This window comes from Ambystoma mexicanum, chromosome 10 (genome assembly GCF_040938575.1).
Source record: "Ambystoma mexicanum isolate Mex_15411 chromosome 10, UKY_AmexF1_1, whole genome shotgun sequence".
Taxonomy (NCBI): Eukaryota; Metazoa; Chordata; class Amphibia; order Caudata; family Ambystomatidae; genus Ambystoma; species Ambystoma mexicanum.
Genome location: NC_090932.1, coordinates 459379926 through 459403469, shown reverse-complemented (window position 1 = coordinate 459403469; position 23544 = coordinate 459379926).

Sequence of the window (23544 nt, the reverse complement as noted above, 5' to 3'; positions counted from 1 at the left end):
CTTTGGCATTGCCATTTCAAGATGTGTGCCCGGTAGAAACAAACAGAACATGTGCTAGACTAGCGCTCGCTGGAAATGTTGTGCTATGAGAAACAACGAACTTGAGAAAGATTACGCCATATTCTGTGTCCGGAATGGATTCTGACATTTCCCCAGCATGCAGTGCACTGAACCTGACTAAGGCGAGCGCAGAGAGTTAGGAACTAGCTCGTCACCATGCAGCGTTGAATAGAGCAATGGCCTCCCTCTCTTGCCATGATTGATGTGCCCTCATATCTTGCTCTGCATTGCCCTACATTTGCAGACTGTGTACCTAATAGACGCAATCACACACGGCCATGCCTCCTACCCAGAATGCCGCACGACATTGCTCTCTAAGCCATGCCCACCCCCACCAACCCACTAAAGATCGCCTAATTTACTTCACTTATCACTGAGCAGAGAGAAATGGCTCACATTAGCATTCCTATTGGCCAGATGAAAGGCAATTCCTCATGTGTGATGTACTATACAAATAGTCATTATTGTTAAATGTCAAGCAAGACTATAGACAATTAAATCATGCATGAGTGAGGGTTTTGTGTCGTGCACACTTAACAGAATAACTTCCAGATGACCAAGCAAAGGAAAATAAGAAAATAAAGTATACACACTGATTTTCCCAGGACGACATAGATTGGTCCAGAAAGGACGCCGGATTGTATCCCAGGACTCCTGGATTTAACCTTTGCATCCTAGACAGTAAACTACATATCCACCTCATCTTTCCATTTACATCAAAATGCGATGATGCTTTCTGCACAGTCATCCCAAAGATAAACTAGAACTCTGTGGCGTTTGCCCGAGAGCTGGGGGGATCTCTGGCTCGCCAGGGATATTTACATGGTTTTAAGACCAATGGGAAGATGATTAACCTGAGCAAAATCAGCAAAGGTGCTGGTGATTGGTTTGTATTGTTTTCCAAGCCAACTTCACATTGTTGGGGCCCTGCCTCGGATCACCGGGCAGGTCCCTGTGGGTGTTGGGTGCACCCGGCACGGACCCTCAGTGCGGCGATGACGCAGCGGACAAAGGAGTGGGGATCACCCCACTCGCTCCGGATCACCGGAGCAACCCACGTGGCTGGGATCACCCAGCACACGGCATCCCTAGCTCTGGGGGCACCCAGGCCGGGGTTGCCGCAATCGGCCATGATCACATGGCTCGGCAACAGTGAGGGCGGTGCTGCACCAGCAGGGTGCACCCAAAAGGGACAACACCAGAGTCAGGTTACTATCGACTGGGGAGCCGGAAATGGCTCGTCCCTTTTATTAACATGATCACATGGTTATCCCATGTGACCATGAAACCTGCACTGGAATTTACCATGTCCCCCAGAAGGGGTGACACGCAACACTCTTCCTTTTTCATAACAACAAAACAAACCCCCCTCCCCCCTCACAACCACACCACAACAACACACTAATACGAATACCACTCTACTAATTTTCACACCCTTTATTAACCTGGGTGAGTGGTTCCACTGTCCCAAAAGGGCACCAATGAGAGCTACTGGCACCACATGAAGCATTCCATATATACGGATGTGCACCACATTGCATTGCCCAGGGACTGGGCCATTTTAAGCAAGTCCGTGTCTGCAGGCTCCCAGTCTTCATGGGGATGACGGTGTCCATTTTCCGCACTCGTGGAGTTGCAGGAAGCCAGTTTGTGTCCTCACCAATGTTCAATTCGGACCGTCACACCAGTGTCAAAAAGGGCCGGCAAAGCCGCACCTGGAGGGGGGCCCAGGGGCCACATCGGCCAAGTCCACTTATATTATGGGGGGTGCCACCTGTGGCAGGGTGCTGGACAACAGGTCACACATCACAATTCCCCTACTACCTGGGCAGCTGTCAGGGAGACACTGGTGGCAGGATGTCTGGGCAGCAGGCCCAGGAGGGCGCCCAAGCACTTGTGAGAGCTGCAACACTCCCTGTGGAAACAACAAACTCACCACCACTGGGCCCGGGTTGTGCCTGGGGCCACTTGCTGTTGCATGGCCCTTCGCTTCCTGCACAGATCTTCCACACTCGCCACTGTGCATTACGGAGCATCAATTACAGGAGCAGCAGACCTAGCACCATACGTGGCACAGTGCCCGCCTGCCCAAACACTTTCCTTCTTTGCTCTTACCAAGAGCAGCACATCACTTTCCTTTTAGCCCCCCACCGTTCTCACTTCTATTCTTAATCTGCTCCAGGATAGAGCACAACAGTAATCACTGTCGGAGCGCCCGGGTCTTGCCGGGGGACCAGGGAGTAGTGCAGTCCTCCTCTCAGGGGAAGAGTAGCCCGGGGACCACCCAGGGCAGGTGGGCGGCACTGGCATCGAGCGCACACACATTTTTTTTTCCAAACGCTCCGGTATGGAGCGTGCTGTTTCCTGGTATCACCGCTCTTTGTAAAGTTTCACCGTTAGGCGGCCCGGGTGTCCTCTCGACCCTCCGGCCATAGATGTTAGCGGGCTACCGGGGGAAAAGCAGCTTGCCTCCTCACACGGCTTTCCTCAACGTTGCGGCCAACGCCGCTTAGTAGTACCCCTCTCGACGGGGGGAGGGGAGGCACCAGCTCCTTGATGTTGCGGATGAGGGCCGCTGGGCATCTTATTTCGGCTTAGACCAGCAGCCTGCTCCCATCTGTTGAGGCGACGCTGCACTTCCACTCTCGTGCTGCGAGGCCGTGGGGAAGTCCTCCTCCTCAGGTGGGGGATAACAGCCGCGCACACGGCCGATGCAGCTTTTCCTTTGTTTGTGCGCAATTCCGCCTTCCTCCTCATGGGGGAGGGGGTGCAGACCCACCCCCCTTTCCACGCGGCGGATGCCGCTCACCTCTCCATTGCGGTTAATGCCGCTCTACTTCTTCCCGGGAGGGCATACCTCTTCCTCATCGCGGGGGTCGACCCACATCCTCCCCATTTCGGCAGGGCTGCATCTTCCTCCTCTCGATGGAAGGGGCAGGCAGCTCCCTCCCTCATCTTCTGGGACAGCGGGGCCAGCACACATGCCGCCTTCACGGAGGGGGGGGCAGTAGCTCCTCCTCCCGTGGCTGCCTTTTCTTTTCCCCCAATGGTGAGGTAGGGGCACCTCAGGGGCGGGCAACCGAAACCTCCTCCATGCAGCGGATGCCGCAGCTGCAGTTGCTTCTGCCATGCGGCCATCTGCCGCCCAGGCACCAGGCGCAACACGGGCCCTGGGCCACCCGAAACAGCCAGCACTACTTCAGTGCACGTGGCTTCTTTGCCTCCTCCTTCTCAGAGGCTCCTTGTTGCCATTGTTGGGGGCCTGCCTCGGATCTTCGGGCAGGCCCCTGTGGGTGTCGGGAGCACCCGACACCTACCCTCAGTGCGGCGATCACGCTGCGGACAAAGGAGTGGGGATAACCCCACTCGCTCCGGATCACCAGAGCAACCCACGTGGCTGGGATCACTCAGCACACGGCATCTGGGGGTACCCAGACCGGGGTTGTCGCAATCGGCAATGATCACATGGCTCGGCAACAGTGAGGGCGGTGTTGCCCAGCAGGGGCACCAACCTTGTGGAGGGCCCCGTCCCTGGGCCTAGTCCAGGCGGTGCTGCACCAGCAGGGTGCACCCAAAAGGAACGACACCGGAGTCAGGTTAGTATTGACTGGCGAGCCGGAAATGGCTCGTCCCTTTTATTAACATGGTCACATGGTTATCCCATGTGACCATGACGCCTGCACTGGAATGTACCATGTCCCCCAGAAGGAGTGACACGCAACACACATGTTGGTGCTCCAATTACAGCAGCAAGTGTTCTCTTGGTGGTGCCTTCCGTGACAGTTACACAGTGCCCTGACAGGCCTTGGAATGGAGGCTGGTGGCTGCTGGAAGCCGGATGACTCGTAACTCAGGTACATTATTGCCAACAATAGATACTTAATTTCTCATGCTCATAAGCTATCTTGGAATCGTGGAATGGCCATTGGTATAGGAAAAAGATCTGAACTCCCACACCCTCCTTCAATAACCCTTGCTTATAGGGAGGTGCTCTGGGAGGGCTGACGTTCATGGGGGAGCAAAGGAGTGTTCAGAATTGTACATAAATTGAAATTGGTCCATGGCTGTAATATTAGAGCACCTCAGTGAAGAGTGCAGTGGCCATTTTAAATAGCTGTACGACTAGTAATGCTCCCAAGCTATGAGGGCTGGCTGAATACACAGATACGTCACAGTCCCTCAGTATTGCATGATCTCCCAGACACTTCGTTGCAAATGGGAACTCAAATGGTACCCTAAGTACTCTCAACATTCCTGCATGTTAAAGTATTATCTTGTTCGTGGAAGTGGAGTTTGTGGCGGGACCCACTTACTCCTGCGCACCCTTTATTTGATTGTTGGTTGAATAAAACCTGCAGCCAGAGTCGTAGTTTGTCAAGGAACCAACTCCGTGGTTCCTCTGTCTAGAAGAATTGTGGGGAGTGACAAACTTATGGACTGGAAAGGCGCTGGTTGGATTTGATAGTCCAGTACCTGTTTGTAGGCAGTTTACACACAAAATATAGACGATCCAGGTTGTTGATTGGTCAAAAACGAGTTATTTTAAGGTTTTTATTCCTTGTTGTAATCAGCAGCAATGAAAGACATCCTTGTATGTAAATATACTAATCATAGCATGTTGATATGTTACACAGCCGACGCGCGTTTCAACCTTAGTCTTTTTCAAGGCTGTGAAATTGTGAGTTGGTGTGGTGGTGATTTGGTATACCCAGTGTGGTGACATTCAAAGACAAATTATATTAGAGGATATTCATTTGCATCCATTTTGCATACATTAATAGGAAGTTAAAAATAGAAACGATATAGAATAAGGAAATTTAAGGAAAAACCGATTGCGAAATAAACAAGGCATATTGTGACACCCAGGACAGGTGATTTACCATGTTTGGTGAAGTGCAATGATAGTGACAAGGTGTAATAATTGAAAAAAACCCAAACAACAGTATGGCAATTAGTTATAGATAGAGAAGCCAATTTGCAGTATGATTAAATAGCAGAAAAGGAGACAGTGTACCAAGGGAGAAGAAAAGAAAAACAAGAATTTCAGTTAGTTAGGGAATCGGCTTGCAGGAAAATTCCAATTTTAGCCCGATATGAGAGGATTCTGAAATCTTACCCAATTGAGTTATTTGGTGAGCTTCAAGGTTAAATGGGCTGGTCCTACCCATGTATGGGTGCCAGATGGCTGCATAGCCGTTCTGAAAAGAAAGTGGATACGGTTGATGGAAGGGATGCACTTGAGGGCAGTGTGGAAAAGAGGGCAGGAAGGATGGATAGGATTGAAGGAAGGGATGCACATGGGACAGTATGGGGAATGGGCACAGGAAAAATTTGCTAGCGTGTGTGCGCTGAGGTTAAGTTTGGCTATCCGACATGTTCCTAGCCTTGGTTAAGTCGGTGTTGCCACTCCCTGTCTCAGTTACATTATGGAGAGCTAAGGTAGTGTGGAGCGTCGCCCTTATGGAGGTGCCTGAAGTTAGTATCGGCAGAATGCGAGAAGTTGAGGCATTTCGTGTCACTTGAGCCGGGTGATTGAGCGGCTGTAAGTAACAACGGCACATGTCGGCGTAATGGCGATCAGTCAAATTTCTGGTGCCTCAGAAATTGTTCTGAGCAGATAGTAGGTATAACTATAGAGTTGCCTGGCAGTCAGTTTGGCATGAACAATTTCTTACAAAAAGAATTCCGTTGCCTGGTGATTACCGTGGACACGCGTTGATAAACCGTGTTCTGAAAGCTGGTGTTTAGTTGCGTAGACACGTGTTGATATTGCGTGTTCTGAAAAGCTGGTGCTAGGTAATGTAGTGGTATTGAGCGGCGCCCGTTTTGGAAGGTACATGGTGTGGTTGTGGGCGGAGTAAGTGAAATTAACCCTATGCGCAGTGGCCTGTCGCTGTAAGGGGATTTGTGCCAAATACGTAGGTGCCTGTAAGTATTAGTCGCAGTGGCCTTCGTAATACGGTAGATAATGTAAGTAGTATCTGCAGTGGGGCGTGAGGAGCCGCCTATGGAGCTTACCTGTGGCCGGGTCGGCAAGTACGTTGCTCACGGTTGTGGAGTCGATGATCATCTGGTGTAAGGACACATTACTTCCTATAGATAAGGAAGACGCACTGTGATTGGTTCACGTAATGAGCGATCTGATTCGCTCATTGCGGGCAGCCCGTGGATAGGCTGCTGAGTTTGGATCAAGTTGAGTCGGCAATTTCGGAGCTTGGACTTGCAGAGTCGCCGCTTATCTGGTGTAATTGCGCATTACTTCCTATGGGTTAGGAAGTTGCATTTATGAATAGTTCACTAAGTGAGCGATATGATTCGTTCATTATAGGCAGCCTGCTGAGAGGCTGCTGTGTTTGGATTAGTTCATGGGGCTCGGTTAAGCACGAACAATGTTAAGGATACATGAACAGTGGCATGTAATAGGTGGTACTCCCGGGGGTGGTCATGGGGAGTGCATTTAACCCCTTTTCACTTTGGAGGTCACATGGATTGTGAGTCTGAGGTATGGATATCTCAGGACGGATAATGGTAGGGGACTCAGAGGTTAGAGTCAAGTTGAGCGGTGGAAGTGGAACGGAGGTTGCGATGCCACTGGATAGGTTGGCATGAAGGTCTCAAGAAGGCCGGTTGGTAATAGAAATGGAGGTGACGAGGAGGCTAATTGCCCAATATTAAGATAGCTAGAATATGCGTTGTGGTGAATAGGCAATTCCCTAGGTAAAGGAAGAGGCGAGTAACCACACATCGTTGGGGGTGTGGGGGGATATTGTTATCTAAAAGTAGAGTTTTTTACTTTTGTAAGGTATTTTAGAAATTAATCATGCAGTTTCCAATACTAGTAGACATTTATGTAGACATTTTCATAAGAATACATGGAAATCATGGTCACTGTTCAATCCGAAGGTAACAGATCGATATTTGCATATCAGCTTAGCTTCTTTCTGACGCAGTTGCAGTTCTCTGTCACCACCTCTTACGTTGATCGGAATTTTCTCCAAGCCTACGAAGGTGATCTCATCCTTGTTGTCCCACTGGTGTTTTTCTTGCCAGTGTTGCGCCAGTGGATATCTTGTGTCCTGAGCGTGTAGGGAATTCAAATGTTCCCTAATCCTTGTTCTGAGCTCTCTTATCGTGCTTCCAATGTATTTCTGATTACAGACACAGGTGATAGCATATACCACAAACTTGGATTTACAGTTTATATATTGTCCAATGGTATGTATGTCAGTGGTGCGGAAAGTAACTGTTTTAGTTGTAGTAGCGAATTTACACATGGAACAGTATCCACATTTGTAGAATCCTATTGGTTTGTTGCTGGTGAGCCAGTTAGTATCAGTTCTGGCAATGGGTGACATAAATGATGGACTGAGAATGCTTTTAAGTGTTCTGGCTTTAGTGTAGGTTAAAGTTGGTTTGTCTGGGATCCATGCCCTGATGTCTTCATCAATTGTTAAGATATGCCAATGCTTCTTAAGAATTCTCTGTATTTGATGGCTGTCACTGCAGAATTGCGTGATGTACCGTATTTGGCTGTCTTTTGTTTCCTCTTTGTTGGTTGGTCTTCTTGGAGTCAGGAGTGTGCAGCGCTCCCTATTGTTTGCCATAGTTATAGCTGATTGGATTGATTGCTCGGGATAGCCTCTCTCGAGGAAGCGTTTGCTGAGTGTTAAACATTCCTTCCCAAATGCTGGTAGGCCACTACAATTTATTTTAGCTCGAAGGAATTCTCCCTTTGGGATATTGTTGATGACAGATTTCCTGTGGCAACTTGAGGCATGTAGAACAGAGTTCACCTCGGTGGGTTTTCTGTACGTTGTGGTTGTGAGGCTTGTACCTGATGGTGTGATGGTAATGTCCAAGAAGTCAATGCTTTCCTTGCTCGAGGAGCCTGTTAGTTGGATGCCAAAGTTGTTTTGGTTCAAGAAGAGTTCAAATGAGACGAGTTCTTCTTTTGTTCCACACCAAATCATCAGGATGTCGTCAATAAATCGTATCCAAGTGTGGATCCGTTTGTTAAAGTCGTGGTTGGTGAAGGCATGTGTTTGCTCGTAGTGATGCATAAAGAGGTTAGCCATGGAGGGTGCATATGTGGCCCCCATGGCTATGCCTCTCGTTTGTTTATAGTACTGCTGGTTGAAGAGGAAAATGGTATTAGTTAGTGAAAACTCCAGAAGCTCCTTAGTCAGTTCCAGGTGTGACCAAAACGAGGCTGATGCTTTTGTGAAGGCATAATCAATGGCTTTTAAAGCTAGTCCATGGTCAATGGATGTGTACAGGGCTTTCACGTCCAGAGTGACAAGAGTGTAGTCATTGCTCCATACAATTTCTTTTAGGATCAACAAAGTGTGCATTGTGTCCCGTAGGAAGGTCGGTATCTTGGGTACTTCCGGTGCCAGGACATTGTTGATGTATTTGTTTAGAGGTTCCGTGATCCAAACAATCCCACTTAGAATGGGTCGTCCTTCCGGTATGGGGTCAAAATTCTTGTGTATCTTAGGCAAGAAGTATATTGTTGGCATCCTGGGATGTGAGGGTTGTAGATACTTCAATTCATCGTCGGACAGAAGTCCACGTTTGTGCCATTTGGCCAGCATTTTGGTTGCTTCCGTTGTAATTTCCTTTGTCGGGTTCATGTTCAGGGTGTCATAGCAGCCGGGGGTGGTGAGGTGATTGGTGGCCATTCTGATGTAGTCATCTCTATCCATTATGACTACATTGCCGCCCTTGTCTGCTTCCTTAATTACAATTTGATGGTTATCTTGTAAATTTTTAAGTGCGAGTCGTTCCTTGTTGGTAATGTTGTCCACTCTTCTCGAGGGATTTGATTTTAGACGGTCCTCTATTGCTTGGAGGTCTCTTGTAACTGCCTGGTTAAAGATGTCAATAGCATTGTCCCCCTGTAAGTTTGGGGTGAATTTGGATTTCTGTTTTATTTCCGGTATTCTGAGGTTGCTTTCCTCAATGTTCAAATCCTGCATAGTTTGTGACATTGTCTGTCTTTCTCCGTTTGGTAATTGGTCAAGGTTGCTCAAGAGGTGGGTGCATTCCAGGTGTCCTATGTCCAAAGTGCTCAGAGGCACTGTTGCAGTTCTAGGTTGTTTCCATTTGATTTGTTTGGCAAAGAATTTCTTAAGCTTTAGCTTCCTGACGTACTTAAATAGATCAATTTGAGCATTCACAAAGTTGGTATCTTTGGCTGGTGCAAATGAAAGTCCTTTATTTAGAATTTCTGTATCATGTTCAGACAGGATATGTTTGGAGAGGTTAGTCACTAGATGTGTTACCTCAGTGCTTGTTGCTGTAGCTGTGTTTTGGATCTTGTTAGCCTGATAGCGCTTTCTTGTTCTTCTTGCGCGTTTCTTGGTCCCTGCTCTCTTGCCTCTCTTGGTTCTAATCTTGGTGGTATGTTGGCCCGGGTAGGGCCTAAAAAACGGACCTGTTTGTTGTTTTTTCGTTGTTGTAGCTGATTTTGCTGTGGTGCTCTGGTTCCTTTCCTGTATCGTTGAATTTCGTCAAGGAAGTTGTAGCCAATGCTCCTGCTTAGCTCATGTTGTCTGGACAATCTTGGTGTCACTCTGTCTTTTTCTTTTTCGGTAGGGGTCTCCACTCCATCTGTTTCTCCTTGTTCCATTTCTATCAGTTGTTCACAATCTTCATTTTCTTCTGATTCCTGTTCTGTTTCTGGTTCACTGTCAGCATCAGATGTTGCTGGGGTGCTTGGTGCGGAACCATCCTTTGGGCTGTTTCCTTGTATGTTATCAAATTTAGGTTGAAAGGTAAAGACTCTGTTGTCCTGATAGTCTCTTTCATCCCTTGCAAATTTCCTGCATTTTCTGATTTTAACTTCATCCTGGTGATTTCTTAGGATTTCATACATAGTTTTGTAATTTTTGTCTTTGGTTGCCGCAGGGGCGTTGTTGGCCTCGATGACCTCCTTGAGTTGGTCAATCTGTACAACCAATCTCCCATGTGCTCTATCCGCATGATCTAGGAGCAATTCCATCATTGTTTTGGAGCCCATGATAAGGTTTTCTTCCCATTTGGCAGCTAAATCTGCGTCATCAGGATCAGTGAAGTCTGGAAAAATAATGATTCTAAGGCCTCTTGGGATTTTCTCTTGTTCCAGGTAAGTTTGGAGGGTGAATCTCTCCCAAAATTTATTTATTTCCTTGGTACATAGTCTCTCAAGTTTTATAAAATGTTGCCTTAGGTTATCTGGCGCCCTTGGGGTCGGGGGAAATGCATGCACTGTGGATCCTTTTGGAGCGAAGAGGTTCTTCGTATCAGTCTTTCTTGATTCCAGATAATCAGCCATGTTAGCTCAGGTGCTGCGGGGGATCGGGTCCCTGATTTGTATTGTTCGTGGAAGTGGAGTTTGTGGCGGGACCCACTTACTCCTGCGCACCCTTTATTTGATTGTTGGTTGAATAAAACCTGCAGCCAGAGTCGTAGTTTGTCAAGGAACCAACTCCGTGGTTCCTCTGTCTAGAAGAATTGTGGGGAGTGACAAACTTATGGACTGGAAAGGCGCTGGTTGGATTTGATAGTCCAGTACCTGTTTGTAGGCAGTTTACACACAAAATATAGACGATCCAGGTTGTTGATTGGTCAAAAACGAGTTATTTTAAGGTTTTTATTCCTTGTTGTAATCAGCAGCAATGAAAGACATCCTTGTATGTAAATATACTAATCATAGCATGTTGATATGTTACACAGCCGACGCGCGTTTCAACCTTAGTCTTTTTCAAGGCTGTGAAATTGTGAGTTGGTGTGGTGGTGATTTGGTATACCCAGTGTGGTGACATTCAAAGACAAAGGGCCTCATTCCGAGTATGGCGGTAAGGGATAGCGGCCACCGCTAACGAGAGCGGTGGCGGTAATCCCTTACCGCCATACTCCGAGTTCCCTTAGCGCCATGGTGCTTTTAACACCTGCTTTTAGCAGGCGTTAAATACCATGGCGCTAAGGGACCTTGATGTTAATTACGCCACCGTAATTTACGGTGGCGTAATTGACGCCTTCCCCACTCCCATTATGCCCTATGGGGCAAGAATGGGAATGGGGAAGGGTAAATGGGGATTGGGGAATTACCGCCCCGCCAACCTTGGAATGGGGCGGTAATTCCGCCAACCACCAAGGCGCTGCCGGTCCGGGTACGGCGTCAACCAAGGCGTTAATAGCGCCATTGGTTAGCGCCGTACTCGGAATGAGGCCCAAATTATATTAGAGGATATTCATTTGCATCCATTTTGCATACATTAATAGGAAGTTAAAAATAGAAACGATATAGAATAAGGAAATTTAAGGAAAAACCGATTGCGAAATAAACAAGGCATATTGTGACACCCAGGACAGGTGATTTACCATGTTTGGTGAAGTGCAATGATAGTGACAAGGTGTAATAATTGAAAAAAACCCAAACAACAGTATGGCAATTAGTTATAGATAGAGAAGCCAATTTGCAGTATGATTAAATAGCAGAAAAGGAGACAGTGTACCAAGGGAGAAGAAAAGAAAAACAAGAATTTCAGTTAGTTAGGGAATCGGCTTGCAGGAAAATTCCAATTTTAGCCCGATATGAGAGGATTCTGAAATCTTACCCAATTGAGTTATTTGGTGAGCTTCAAGGTTAAATGGGCTGGTCCTACCCATGTATGGGTGCCAGATGGCTGCATAGCCGTTCTGAAAAGAAAGTGGATACGGTTGATGGAAGGGATGCACTTGAGGGCAGTGTGGAAAAGAGGGCAGGAAGGATGGATAGGATTGAAGGAAGGGATGCACATGGGACAGTATGGGGAATGGGCACAGGAAAAATTTGCTAGCGTGTGTGCGCTGAGGTTAAGTTTGGCTATCCGACATGTTCCTAGCCTTGGTTAAGTCGGTGTTGCCACTCCCTGTCTCAGTTACATTATGGAGAGCTAAGGTAGTGTGGAGCGTCGCCCTTATGGAGGTGCCTGAAGTTAGTATCGGCAGAATGCGAGAAGTTGAGGCATTTCGTGTCACTTGAGCCGGGTGATTGAGCGGCTGTAAGTAACAACGGCACATGTCGGCGTAATGGCGATCAGTCAAATTTCTGGTGCCTCAGAAATTGTTCTGAGCAGATAGTAGGTATAACTATAGAGTTGCCTGGCAGTCAGTTTGGCATGAACAATTTCTTACAAAAAGAATTCCGTTGCCTGGTGATTACCGTGGACACGCGTTGATAAACCGTGTTCTGAAAGCTGGTGTTTAGTTGCGTAGACACGTGTTGATATTGCGTGTTCTGAAAAGCTGGTGCTAGGTAATGTAGTGGTATTGAGCGGCGCCCGTTTTGGAAGGTACATGGTGTGGTTGTGGGCGGAGTAAGTGAAATTAACCCTATGCGCAGTGGCCTGTCGCTGTAAGGGGATTTGTGCCAAATACGTAGGTGCCTGTAAGTATTAGTCGCAGTGGCCTTCGTAATACGGTAGATAATGTAAGTAGTATCTGCAGTGGGGCGTGAGGAGCCGCCTATGGAGCTTACCTGTGGCCGGGTCGGCAAGTACGTTGCTCACGGTTGTGGAGTCGATGATCATCTGGTGTAAGGACACATTACTTCCTATAGATAAGGAAGACGCACTGTGATTGGTTCACGTAATGAGCGATCTGATTCGCTCATTGCGGGCAGCCCGTGGATAGGCTGCTGAGTTTGGATCAAGTTGAGTCGGCAATTTCGGAGCTTGGACTTGCAGAGTCGCCGCTTATCTGGTGTAATTGCGCATTACTTCCTATGGGTTAGGAAGTTGCATTTATGAATAGTTCACTAAGTGAGCGATATGATTCGTTCATTATAGGCAGCCTGCTGAGAGGCTGCTGTGTTTGGATTAGTTCATGGGGCTCGGTTAAGCACGAACAATGTTAAGGATACATGAACAGTGGCATGTAATAGGTGGTACTCCCGGGGGTGGTCATGGGGAGTGCATTTAACCCCTTTTCACTTTGGAGGTCACATGGATTGTGAGTCTGAGGTATGGATATCTCAGGACGGATAATGGTAGGGGACTCAGAGGTTAGAGTCAAGTTGAGCGGTGGAAGTGGAACGGAGGTTGCGATGCCACTGGATAGGTTGGCATGAAGGTCTCAAGAAGGCCGGTTGGTAATAGAAATGGAGGTGACGAGGAGGCTAATTGCCCAATATTAAGATAGCTAGAATATGCGTTGTGGTGAATAGGCAATTCCCTAGGTAAAGGAAGAGGCGAGTAACCACACATCGTTGGGGGTGTGGGGGGATATCGTTATCTAAAAGTAGAGTTTTTTACTTTTGTAAGGTATTTTAGAAATTAATCATGCAGTTTCCAATACTAGTAGACATTTATGTAGACATTTTCATAAGAATACATGGAAATCATGGTCACTGTTCAATCCGAAGGTAACAGATCGATATTTGCATATCAGCTTAGCTTCTTTCTGACGCAGTTGCAGTTCTCTGTCACCACCTCTTACGTTGATCGGAATTTTCTCCAAGCCTACGAAGGTGATCTCATCCTTGTTGTCCCACTGGTGTTTTTCTTGCCAGTGTTGCGCCAGTGGATATCTGGTGTCCTGAGCGTGTAGGGAATTCAAATGTTCCCTAATCCTTGTTCTGAGCTCTCTTATCGTGCTTCCAATGTATTTCTGATTACAGACACAGGTGATAGCATATACCACAAACTTGGATTTACAGTTTATATATTGTCCAATGGTATGTATGTCAGTGGTGCGGAAAGTAACTGTTTTAGTTGTAGTAGCGAATTTACACATGGAACAGGATCCACATTTGTAGAATCCTATTGGTTTGTTGCTGGTGAGCCAGTTAGTATCAGTTCTGGCAATGGGTGACATAAATGATGGACTGAGAATGCTTTTAAGTGTTCTGGCTTTAGTGTAGGTTAAAGTTGGTTTGTCTGGGATCCATGCCCTGATGTCTTCATCAATTGTTAAGATATGCCAATGCTTCTTAAGAATTCTCTGTATTCGATGGCTGTCACTGCAGAATTGCGTGATGTACCGTATTTGGCTGTCTTTTGTTTCCTCTTTGTTGGTTGGTCTTCTTGGAGTCAGGAGTGTGCAGCGCTCCCTATTGTTTGCCATAGTTATAGCTGATTGGATTGATTGCTCGGGATAGCCTCTCTCGAGGAAGCGTTTGCTGAGTGTTAAACATTCCTTCCCAAATGCTGGTAGGCCACTACAATTTCTTTTAGCTCGAAGGAATTCTCCCTTTGGGATATTGTTGATGACAGATTTCCTGTGGCAACTTGAGGCATGTAGAACAGAGTTCACCTCGGTGGGTTTTCTGTACGTTGTGGTTGTGAGGCTTGTACCTGATGGTGTGATGGTAATGTCCAAGAAGTCAATGCTTTCCTTGCTCGAGGAGCCTGTTAGTTGGATGCCAAAGTTGTTTTGGTTCAAGAAGAGTTCAAATGAGACGAGTTCTTCTTTTGTTCCACACCAAATCATCAGGATGTCGTCAATAAATCGTATCCAAGTGTGGATCCGTTTGTTAAAGTCGTGGTTGGTGAAGGCATGTGTTTGCTCGTAGTGATGCATAAAGAGGTTAGCCATGGAGGGTGCATATGTGGCCCCCATGGCTATGCCTCTCGTTTGTTTATAGTACTGCTGGTTGAAGAGGAAAATGGTATTAGTTAGTGAAAACTCCAGAAGCTCCTTAGTCAGTTCCAGGTGTGACCAAAACGAGGCTGATGCTTTTGTGAAGGCATAATCAATGGCTTTTAAAGCTAGTCCATGGTCAATGGATGTGTACAGGGCTTTCACGTCCAGAGTGACAAGAGTGTAGTCATTGCTCCATACAATTTCTTTTAGGATCAACAAAGTGTGCATTGTGTCCCGTAGGAAGGTCGGTATCTTGGGTACTTCCGGTGCCAGGACATTGTTGATGTATTTGTTTAGAGGTTCCGTGATCCAACCAATCCCACTTAGAATGGGTCGTCCTTCCGGTATGGGGTCAAAATTCTTGTGTATCTTAGGCAAGAAGTATATTGTTGGCATCCTGGGATGTGAGGGTTGTAGATACTTCAATTCATCGTCGGACAGAAGTCCACGTTTGTGCCATTTGGCCAGCATTTTGGTTGCTTCCGTTGTAATTTCCTTTGTCGGGTTCATGTTCAGGGTGTCATAGCAGCCGGGGGTGGTGAGGTGATTGGTGGCCATTCTGATGTAGTCATCTCTATCCATTATGACTACATTGCCGCCCTTGTCTGCTTCCTTAATTACAATTTGATGGTTATCTTGTAAATTTTTAAGTGCGAGTCGTTCCTTGTTGGTAATGTTGTCCACTCTTCTCGAGGGATTTGATTTTAGACGGTCCTCTATTGCTTGGAGGTCTCTTGTAACTGCCTGGTTAAAGATGTCAATAGCATTGTCCCCCTGTAAGTTTGGGGTGAATTTGGATTTCTGTTTTATTTCCGGTATTCTGAGGTTGCTTTCCTCAATGTTCAAATCCTGCATAGTTTGTGACATTGTCTGTCTTTCTCCGTTTGGTAATTGGTCAAGGTTGCTCAAGAGGTGGGTGCATTCCAGGTGTCCTATGTCCAAAGTGCTCAGAGGCACTGTTGCAGTTCTAGGTTGTTTCCATTTGATTTGTTTGGCAAAGAATTTCTTAAGCTTTAGCTTCCTGACGTACTTAAATAGATCAATTTGAGCATTCACAAAGTTGGTATCTTTGGCTGGTGCAAATGAAAGTCCTTTATTTAGAATTTCTGTATCATGTTCAGACAGGATATGTTCAGACAGGATAAGTTTGTCACTCCCCACAATTAAAGTATTATCTATTTGTTGCTGCTTAAAATTGTGTGCTTAAAAGAAAGTACTCACCACTTAGCCGGATTCACTACCTGCCACCCTGGCGTGAGAGCGTGATCATTGATGGTTACGAACATTACCTAGCAGAATAAACAGCTGCTCAGCATGGAACGTTCTCTGCCAGTCAAAATGAGATTGCGTTTAGAAAGGACACTACAGGAACTCTAAATTAGAAGGTCAAACAGGGACTCTTCATCGAGACCTAAGTCTCTGACAGGTCTGGTCGGGGCACCATCCTGCAGGAGTTAACAGCCCTTAAGACGTACAATTCCAGATTGGCCACCATAGATGAGGACATGGAGATCTATGAGAATAGTATCACAGCACGTATACAAAGGGTGAGTTACTGCGGAGGCAGAGGTGTTGCTAGGTCTGGAAAAGATCTGGGGCTATGCTAATGTTGGGACTGTCGGGACTGCGGGGTAGCTAGGCTTTTGGTTGTAGTCACTGAGATTCTACAACCAAAAGATCCGGGGCTACAGCCCCCTAAGCCAGGCCTTAGCAATACCTCTGTGTGGAGGTCTCCTCAGGTGGTAGGGCCAGGCTGGAGAACACAATTAAGGTGCTTTAGCAAAACTGGAAGGATTTGAAAAACTATGGAGTCCAGGAATATCTTTGGTGTGTAAGACCTAGTTAAGGGTGCAAAAGATGATGACACCATAAAGCTTCATCTCATTTACATGCCAATCTGCTAAAGTTTCCTCCAGGAATCCGTTTTGGTAATACAGCAGATCCACTGACTCAGGCCCCTAAATTCTCTGAAGAAGGTTCAAGGGTCTTATTATGTTAGTCTTAGAACTTACTAAACTCATGCTGAATGTCAACACAGCGAGGATGATCAGGAACAAGAATCGGCCAGTGGAGAGACATTTTTATGTCTCAAGATGTCTCAAATGTTACGGCCATCTGACAAAAAACATTTTTGAAGAGGAGCAAGTAGCTGCATTATATGGGAGGCAGTTTATTCTATCTATTTTATGGTGTCTCCCTGAACAATACGAGAACCCCTCAATTATTTACAAATTCCTTGCTGATCATAAACAAGAGGAGATGGTGGCTTTGTCCTTGGGTACCTCAGCTGCAGGATCAGCATGCCTGAGCAAGGGAAGTGAACCATTATGATTGCACCTTAAGCACTCATTTGCAACCTGTATCCTAAATGTGGTCCTAGCTGCTATATAACCGAACTCTGCTCACCATTTTGGTTCCAATTTACTCAGAAAAAGCATCTACCTTGTCCTGACCTGCACTTGGGGAGTCTGGATGTGCTACATTCTCTTTGTCATTGTTACCAAGCCCATAATGCTGTGCTCTCTGATGTTTAAGTGGGATAACATTCATGCAGGTTAAGCTCCTCATCGCAGTGGTAGCGTGTAATGTTATTTTATGGTCCAATGTTGTTTTATCTAACTGTGTTTTTCTTCACAGGCTATTAGTGTTTTACTAGGCCTCAAAAGTACTGTTATGTCCCATATGAGCTTCCATTACTAAAAAGTGGCCGGGTGAGGGCAGTCTCCCTGGCTGTTGAAGCCACTCTTGATTGCCCCAGAATCCCCCATGTATTGATTTCCTGCCTCTTAATGTGGGTGACTCCCTATATTATCCCAAGCTGGATTCACTACTTCATGGTATTTTCTGTACCTTGTGTGTTTTTCATTGTATGTGTTCTGATGTTGTTAGAAGATTTGTTAGCTATGACTCCTCTAAAGACTTGTTCTAGACAGTGACCATCTTGGATCTGTGACATCACTTCCTGTGATCATCTTGGATCTTTGGCATCACTTCCTGTGGCCATTTTGGACCAAACCCATCTCCAGAAGAAAGCCATAGGAGCCTCCTCCTACAACACTAATCAGGAAAATAATGGCCTCATCCCATGACCAGCAGGGACAATATCAGAGAGACCAACTACTGATGGACTAGGGGATCAGGTGACAAGAGCATGTGTCATTCCTTCTGTATTTCCTAGGGGCGTCCAGCCAGGGGAGTCCCAGTGAATGGCAGAACAGTGAAGGGTGAAGACCAGCCCTTGACCAGCCTCTTTGCCTTTTAGCCTATGAGCCTTTGCCTTTCTCTCTGTTGCACCTGTGAGTACCCCATGTTTCCTAATTACTGTACTGTCTCTCCACACTGTTCTACTAACCTATCATGCATTCACTCCTGCTCCTCCTGCTGCTCCTAGTCACCTCTCACTACTCTTTCTACAATCACGCTACAACTTCCGACTTTCCTATCCCTATTATAAAACTCACCACTCAAATCTCTCACTACTCCATTTCTCTTCCACCTCCTTCCAACAAATAAAAGTGATGAGCTAACCATACTTCCCCAAACCCATACCACCTCGCCGCTCTTCCTCCGAGATTCAACTTCTCTTCTCTTCCTTACCTCATCAACTGAACATTGCACTCTGGAACGCCCAGTCTGTATGCAACACAATGGGCCTCATTCCATGATTGGAGGCAGTCATGGCGCGATTAGCGCCATGACTGCCTCCAACAACGGTACCGAGTCCGCCCTGGTTCAATGGGGACTTACCGGTCTAGTCCGACCTTTGCAGGACCGGTAAGTCCCCATTGAAAAAGCCATTCCCCATTCCCATTTCAGCCGCCATAGGGCTCAATGGGAAGGTGCTAATAACGGTACCGCAATTTGCTCTGAAGTCCCTTAACGGGTAAAACCAGGCGTTAAGGAAGGGACCCGCTAAGGGACCTCGGAATAGGGCGCAAAGGGATTACTGGCACTGATGTCCTTAACGGTGCCCGGTATCCCTTTGCGCCCACCTCGTAATGAGGCCCACTGTCCTTTATCACTGTCCTTTATCACTGCCTACTTTCAGTCCAGCTCTCCTCCCCTAGACCTTCTTGCTATCACTGAAACCTGGATTTCTCCAACTGCCACTGCCACTCTGGCAGCCCCACACAACTCCAAACTGTCCTTCACTCTCCTCGACTGACTGGCAGAGGTGGAGGCATCGGACACCTACTCTCTTCCTGCATCAGTGCCTAACAAATCCCCAATGCCACATACTCTCCTACCTCTTTGAATTCACCATCTCTACTATTGCACTGCCTCACTCGGTTCACAGCATCTCCATCTATCTCCCTCCTGTTCCCACTGGACCATTCTTTGATGACCTTGGGCAACCCCTTAATTCTCTTTCCACTAAACATCACCTCATTCTCGTAGATGACATTAACCTTCCCTCCCCAACCACTTCTCAGAAATCTGAACTTCAGTCTTTTCTTAGTGACCACACTCTCCACTCTATCCATAACCTACCTACCGACACAGATGGATCTCTTATTCATCTCCACCTCTCTCTCAGCCACTAATATATTTCCACCGTTTCCTCACTACTTGCTTCACCTATTACTAAAAGTAAATGTAAACCTTCTGTCATTCCTCCTTTCTTTCTGACCTATAGTCCATACTCTCCTCCTTCACACCTGATACCTCTTTCACCAACACTGCCTTCTCCAGCTTCCAATCCCTACTACATGACTTATTCTCCTCTCACTTCCCACTGCTTACTTTCACCCCTACGTCGAAGCATCCTCAACCATGGGTCACCCCATTCATACACTCTCTCCGCACAGACATGCATCGGCTGCTGCACAAAAGGGGGTGTACCCACTCACATGAGGACCTGCAACTATACCTCTCCGCCCTGAACTCGCTCATGTCCACTCTTGATAGAGCTAAAAGGGAATGCTACCTAACTCTCATTGGCTCTCACTCCAACCATTCTCGCCGGCTACAGGGCACCCTAAATTCACTCCTCACTCATCCTAGGTTTATGACTTTCAACTCCACTCTCACAGCTAATGACCTTGCTGTATAGTCACTTCAAAAATTACCACAATTAAAGACTCTCCTGACCTTCCTCACACTCTCTCATCCTAAATTTTACACATTGCCTACTATACCATCATTCTCTGCATCCATCTCCCACTTTAGTCAAGTCACACTAATACTCAGTGATCCAGATAGGATTTTGAGGTGGGAGTATTCTAATCCCTATTTTGAGATTTGAAGAGTAAATCCAAATTCAAGAGCGTAAAAATTATTATTCACCTTTCCAAGAGAGTAAAAGTTGTTGGACATACATCCAATGTGTGCATAAAGTTAAACATTTGGAATATGCTACAAACAATATAGTCGTATTTCATATTATCTGGCTTCAAATAATGTATTACATTTGTGGAAAATGCTTGCTCACGCAATAACTCACACTGTCCACCAGTGTGCATACTACCACCTCAGGAGAATGGAGGGAAGAGCTAGAGACTGTTTCTCTTTAGTACTTTAGCTACATACTGAAACTATAAACACGTATTGGTACTGCGTCATTGCAATGCCGCTGTTGAAAAATGCAGGTAGTGTTCCAAAACATAGCAGTTCTGCTAAGCAATCTGGCTATGATGCCACTTAATGTGCTTTAGCCCTGCTGTGAATAATTAATCGTCCAACATGGCAGCTCCTCTGAGCAGCTAGAGTATTGTGCTTAAATATATAGCAGAGCTGTTGAGAAGTACTAGTACAGTCAACCCTACTAAAAATATATACAGCAATGTTGGGGATTGTTCACCTGGCTTCATTTAAAAAAATAATAGCTATCCCTGATGGGGGAAGTACGGCTAATGTCCCATTAAAATTATAAAAAAGTCCATCGAAGAATTGATTTTCACCCTCCCTATCTGTATGAATTATACCTGCTCAGGGAGACGGTGGGTTGTAAAAGTGACATTGAGGCCACGCGTCCAGCCATTCCTTGCTCGCTCTAATGTGACTAACAAGTGAATGTTCCCTTTCATGCATGCACTCACACACAGATGCACGAATAGGAAAAAGAAAGGTGCCATATTTACAAGAATTAAGTGCGCAAAAGGGCAAATACCCACCTTATCTCTAGGGCTGCTAATACTGATGTGGTGCTATCTCTATTGATACAGACTAACCCCTCTTGTACTCCATCAGACTCTCTTGCTCCTCAGCTCGTCAATCTTTTGCCCTTATAGTGGCCTTTCACCTGGCTGAACTTTTCAGCCTGTCCTTCGCCTCTGCTTGCTTTCCATCTATTCTCACAACATCCGCAGTCATCCCTCTCCTAAAAAAGCAAGGGGCTGACCCAATCCTACCGGCTAACTTTCACCCTATGTCTATCCTTCCGCACAACCCTAAAGTGCTCAACAGTGTCAAAGGCAGCAGAATTAGGATAGAGGATAGTTTGGAGTGCTTAGAAGAGGCAAAGAAGTTGGACACATTCATGATAGCAGTTTCTGTGGAGTGACAACCTGTAGGACTCCACAGGAATGGGGACTCGGAAACACTGGCACTCTTAGTAATGGTGCTGGTGCTTCCGTAACAACTGTGCCGAACAGGGCGATGCGCAGAGTTGTAGTCTCCCAGTCCAGAAAGGGCGTCAGTACGTTGCTACCGGCACCCTTGTTTCCAGACCGGCTGACTTGTGATGAGGCCAATGTATCCATCAGGGACTTAAAAGCCATGTTTATGAGCAAATTGTTTTGTCTTGGGTTTAGACCTCAGAATGTGCAATGTGTTTATTATCTCAAGCAGGATGTATGCAGATTGTCCTATGTAACCTACATGCAGGTTAGTAAGTGGGTGAGATTGTGTGTGTCTTTTCTAAATTCACTAGTTCTCTGCAAAGGGTTTCTATGCTCCATGAGTCAATAATGGGTGTCCCTTTCAGAATATATGTAATTGAAATACATTAGAAATTGTGGCATTTTATGTCAGAGGCTTAAACATTCCATGTAAGAGAGCTCACCTCATGTGGTTAGTTAGAAATAAGAAGGTCAATGTTTCCTGTATTCAAGATACCAATGTCCTAAAAGCTGACATAGGTATACCAGCCTCCAGACATTTTCCAATGCAATTCTTCTTAGAAAATGAGAATGAGAATCCTTGCCAAATGATTTCTCTTTTAATCTGGGCTGTCAATTTACAGACTGTCAGGGGTTTTGACCCATGTTCGAGTTATGTTGCAACATTTGGGGCTGTGGGCTCAGAAAATCCAAAATGGCCGAAAAAGCCCACATTTGCGCCAGAATCCAGGAAAACTGCGCAGTTCTGCGCACACCAAAATGGTCGCCTGACCTACCACCCACCAGTGCTAGCATGATGAGCCAGAAGCGCCATGAGTGAAACGTGGTGCCAAAGGAAAAATAGCAGTGCCTGTTAGCTCAAAAGCGCTTTGAAATCACCTTTGTTTCTCTGAAATGCAAGCTAAAAAGGCCTATTTTAAACATTGCAAGATATTTAAAAATCTCACTGAACACCAACAGACATTTGGCAGAATGTAGTCTTGTGTGTATATAAAATCTGGAAAGATGAAGAGCCTAAAACAATGTTTATAACCAAACTGGCTGAGCTGTGGATGTCAGCAGCTAAAGTGAAATTGGACTTAAAGCCACTAAAATCGAAATGTTTAAAATAAATGAGTGACCTACTTTAAGTGTCACATAGGTTGCAACTGTTTAAATGTCATAGTTTTGAACTTAGAATCAGTGTTCTAGCTGCATGGGTAGAAATTGTAAGTTTGATTTCAATGAAGAAAAACTGGGAACAAAAGTGACATTTGGCTGAAGCCTGGCTTGAATAGATTGAATTCTGCCCGGCAACTACCACCGACAGGAGTTGAAACTTGCTCAGCCACTGCATTCGCAGGCCTGACTGCCTTCTGCTGTTCCCACCAAAAGGAGATTACAGCTCTCTGATTGAATCAGGGGAGGAGCACCTGGGAGCAGGGAAACAGAACAGTGAGCCTTCCTTGGATCAGGCAAATGTTAAATTAGGGGGGGGGGTCGTAAATGGCTTCCTCTTGGGAGAAACTGGGAGGAGCAGTGCCTCTGTGAGCAACTTGAGTTGGAGGAAGTGGACAAACCAGAAATTCCACCATGTGCTTTGGGAACCCACACCCCTATGGGCCAGAACATAATTTTAAAAAGATGGATAATTCATAGTACAGACTTGTCAAAATTATATAATTAATATCATTATTCTTGTGATTTTTCTGTGCACATTTTAAGAGGTGTTAGGACTCTGTGGTATGTTCTGGGGGGTAGTAGCGGAAAATAAGGTATTACTCCGAATGTCTGTATGTTAAAAATCTGACACTTTATCATCTGATGCCCATATTCCTTGTGCATGTTTGTGTAAATTCTGGAAAAGTTTAGAGGCTGTGTTCTTGATGAAAAGGGCAGAATTCTGTCATAAGTGGACACGACATCTTACAAAGACAGGGATCGGATGGTTTGGTGCTACAGAAAATATGTTAACTGGACATATAATATTAGAAAAATGGTACATAGATAAATATGTATTTGGATCAAAAAAAGATTTGTGTGCAAATCGACAAGGGGAGTGTTCTTTCTGTTTGCCATAAAATTGATGCCTGATTACACTCCATTCCTCTCCCAATCAAGGGAGAGAGGAGAGCTTGGCCAATGATAAGTTGTGAGGGGCAGGCTTAGTTATGCCCACGCACACACCCATTTTCAAAACACATAAAAAGAGACTGCTTTGGACAGGCAAGACACTCACTTTCCACTTTCTTGCGAAGCATTTTGCCGGACGACTTCAAAATCCAGAACTCAACTCCAGATAGATCCAGAACCAAGTCAGAATTTAAAGCAGGGGCCA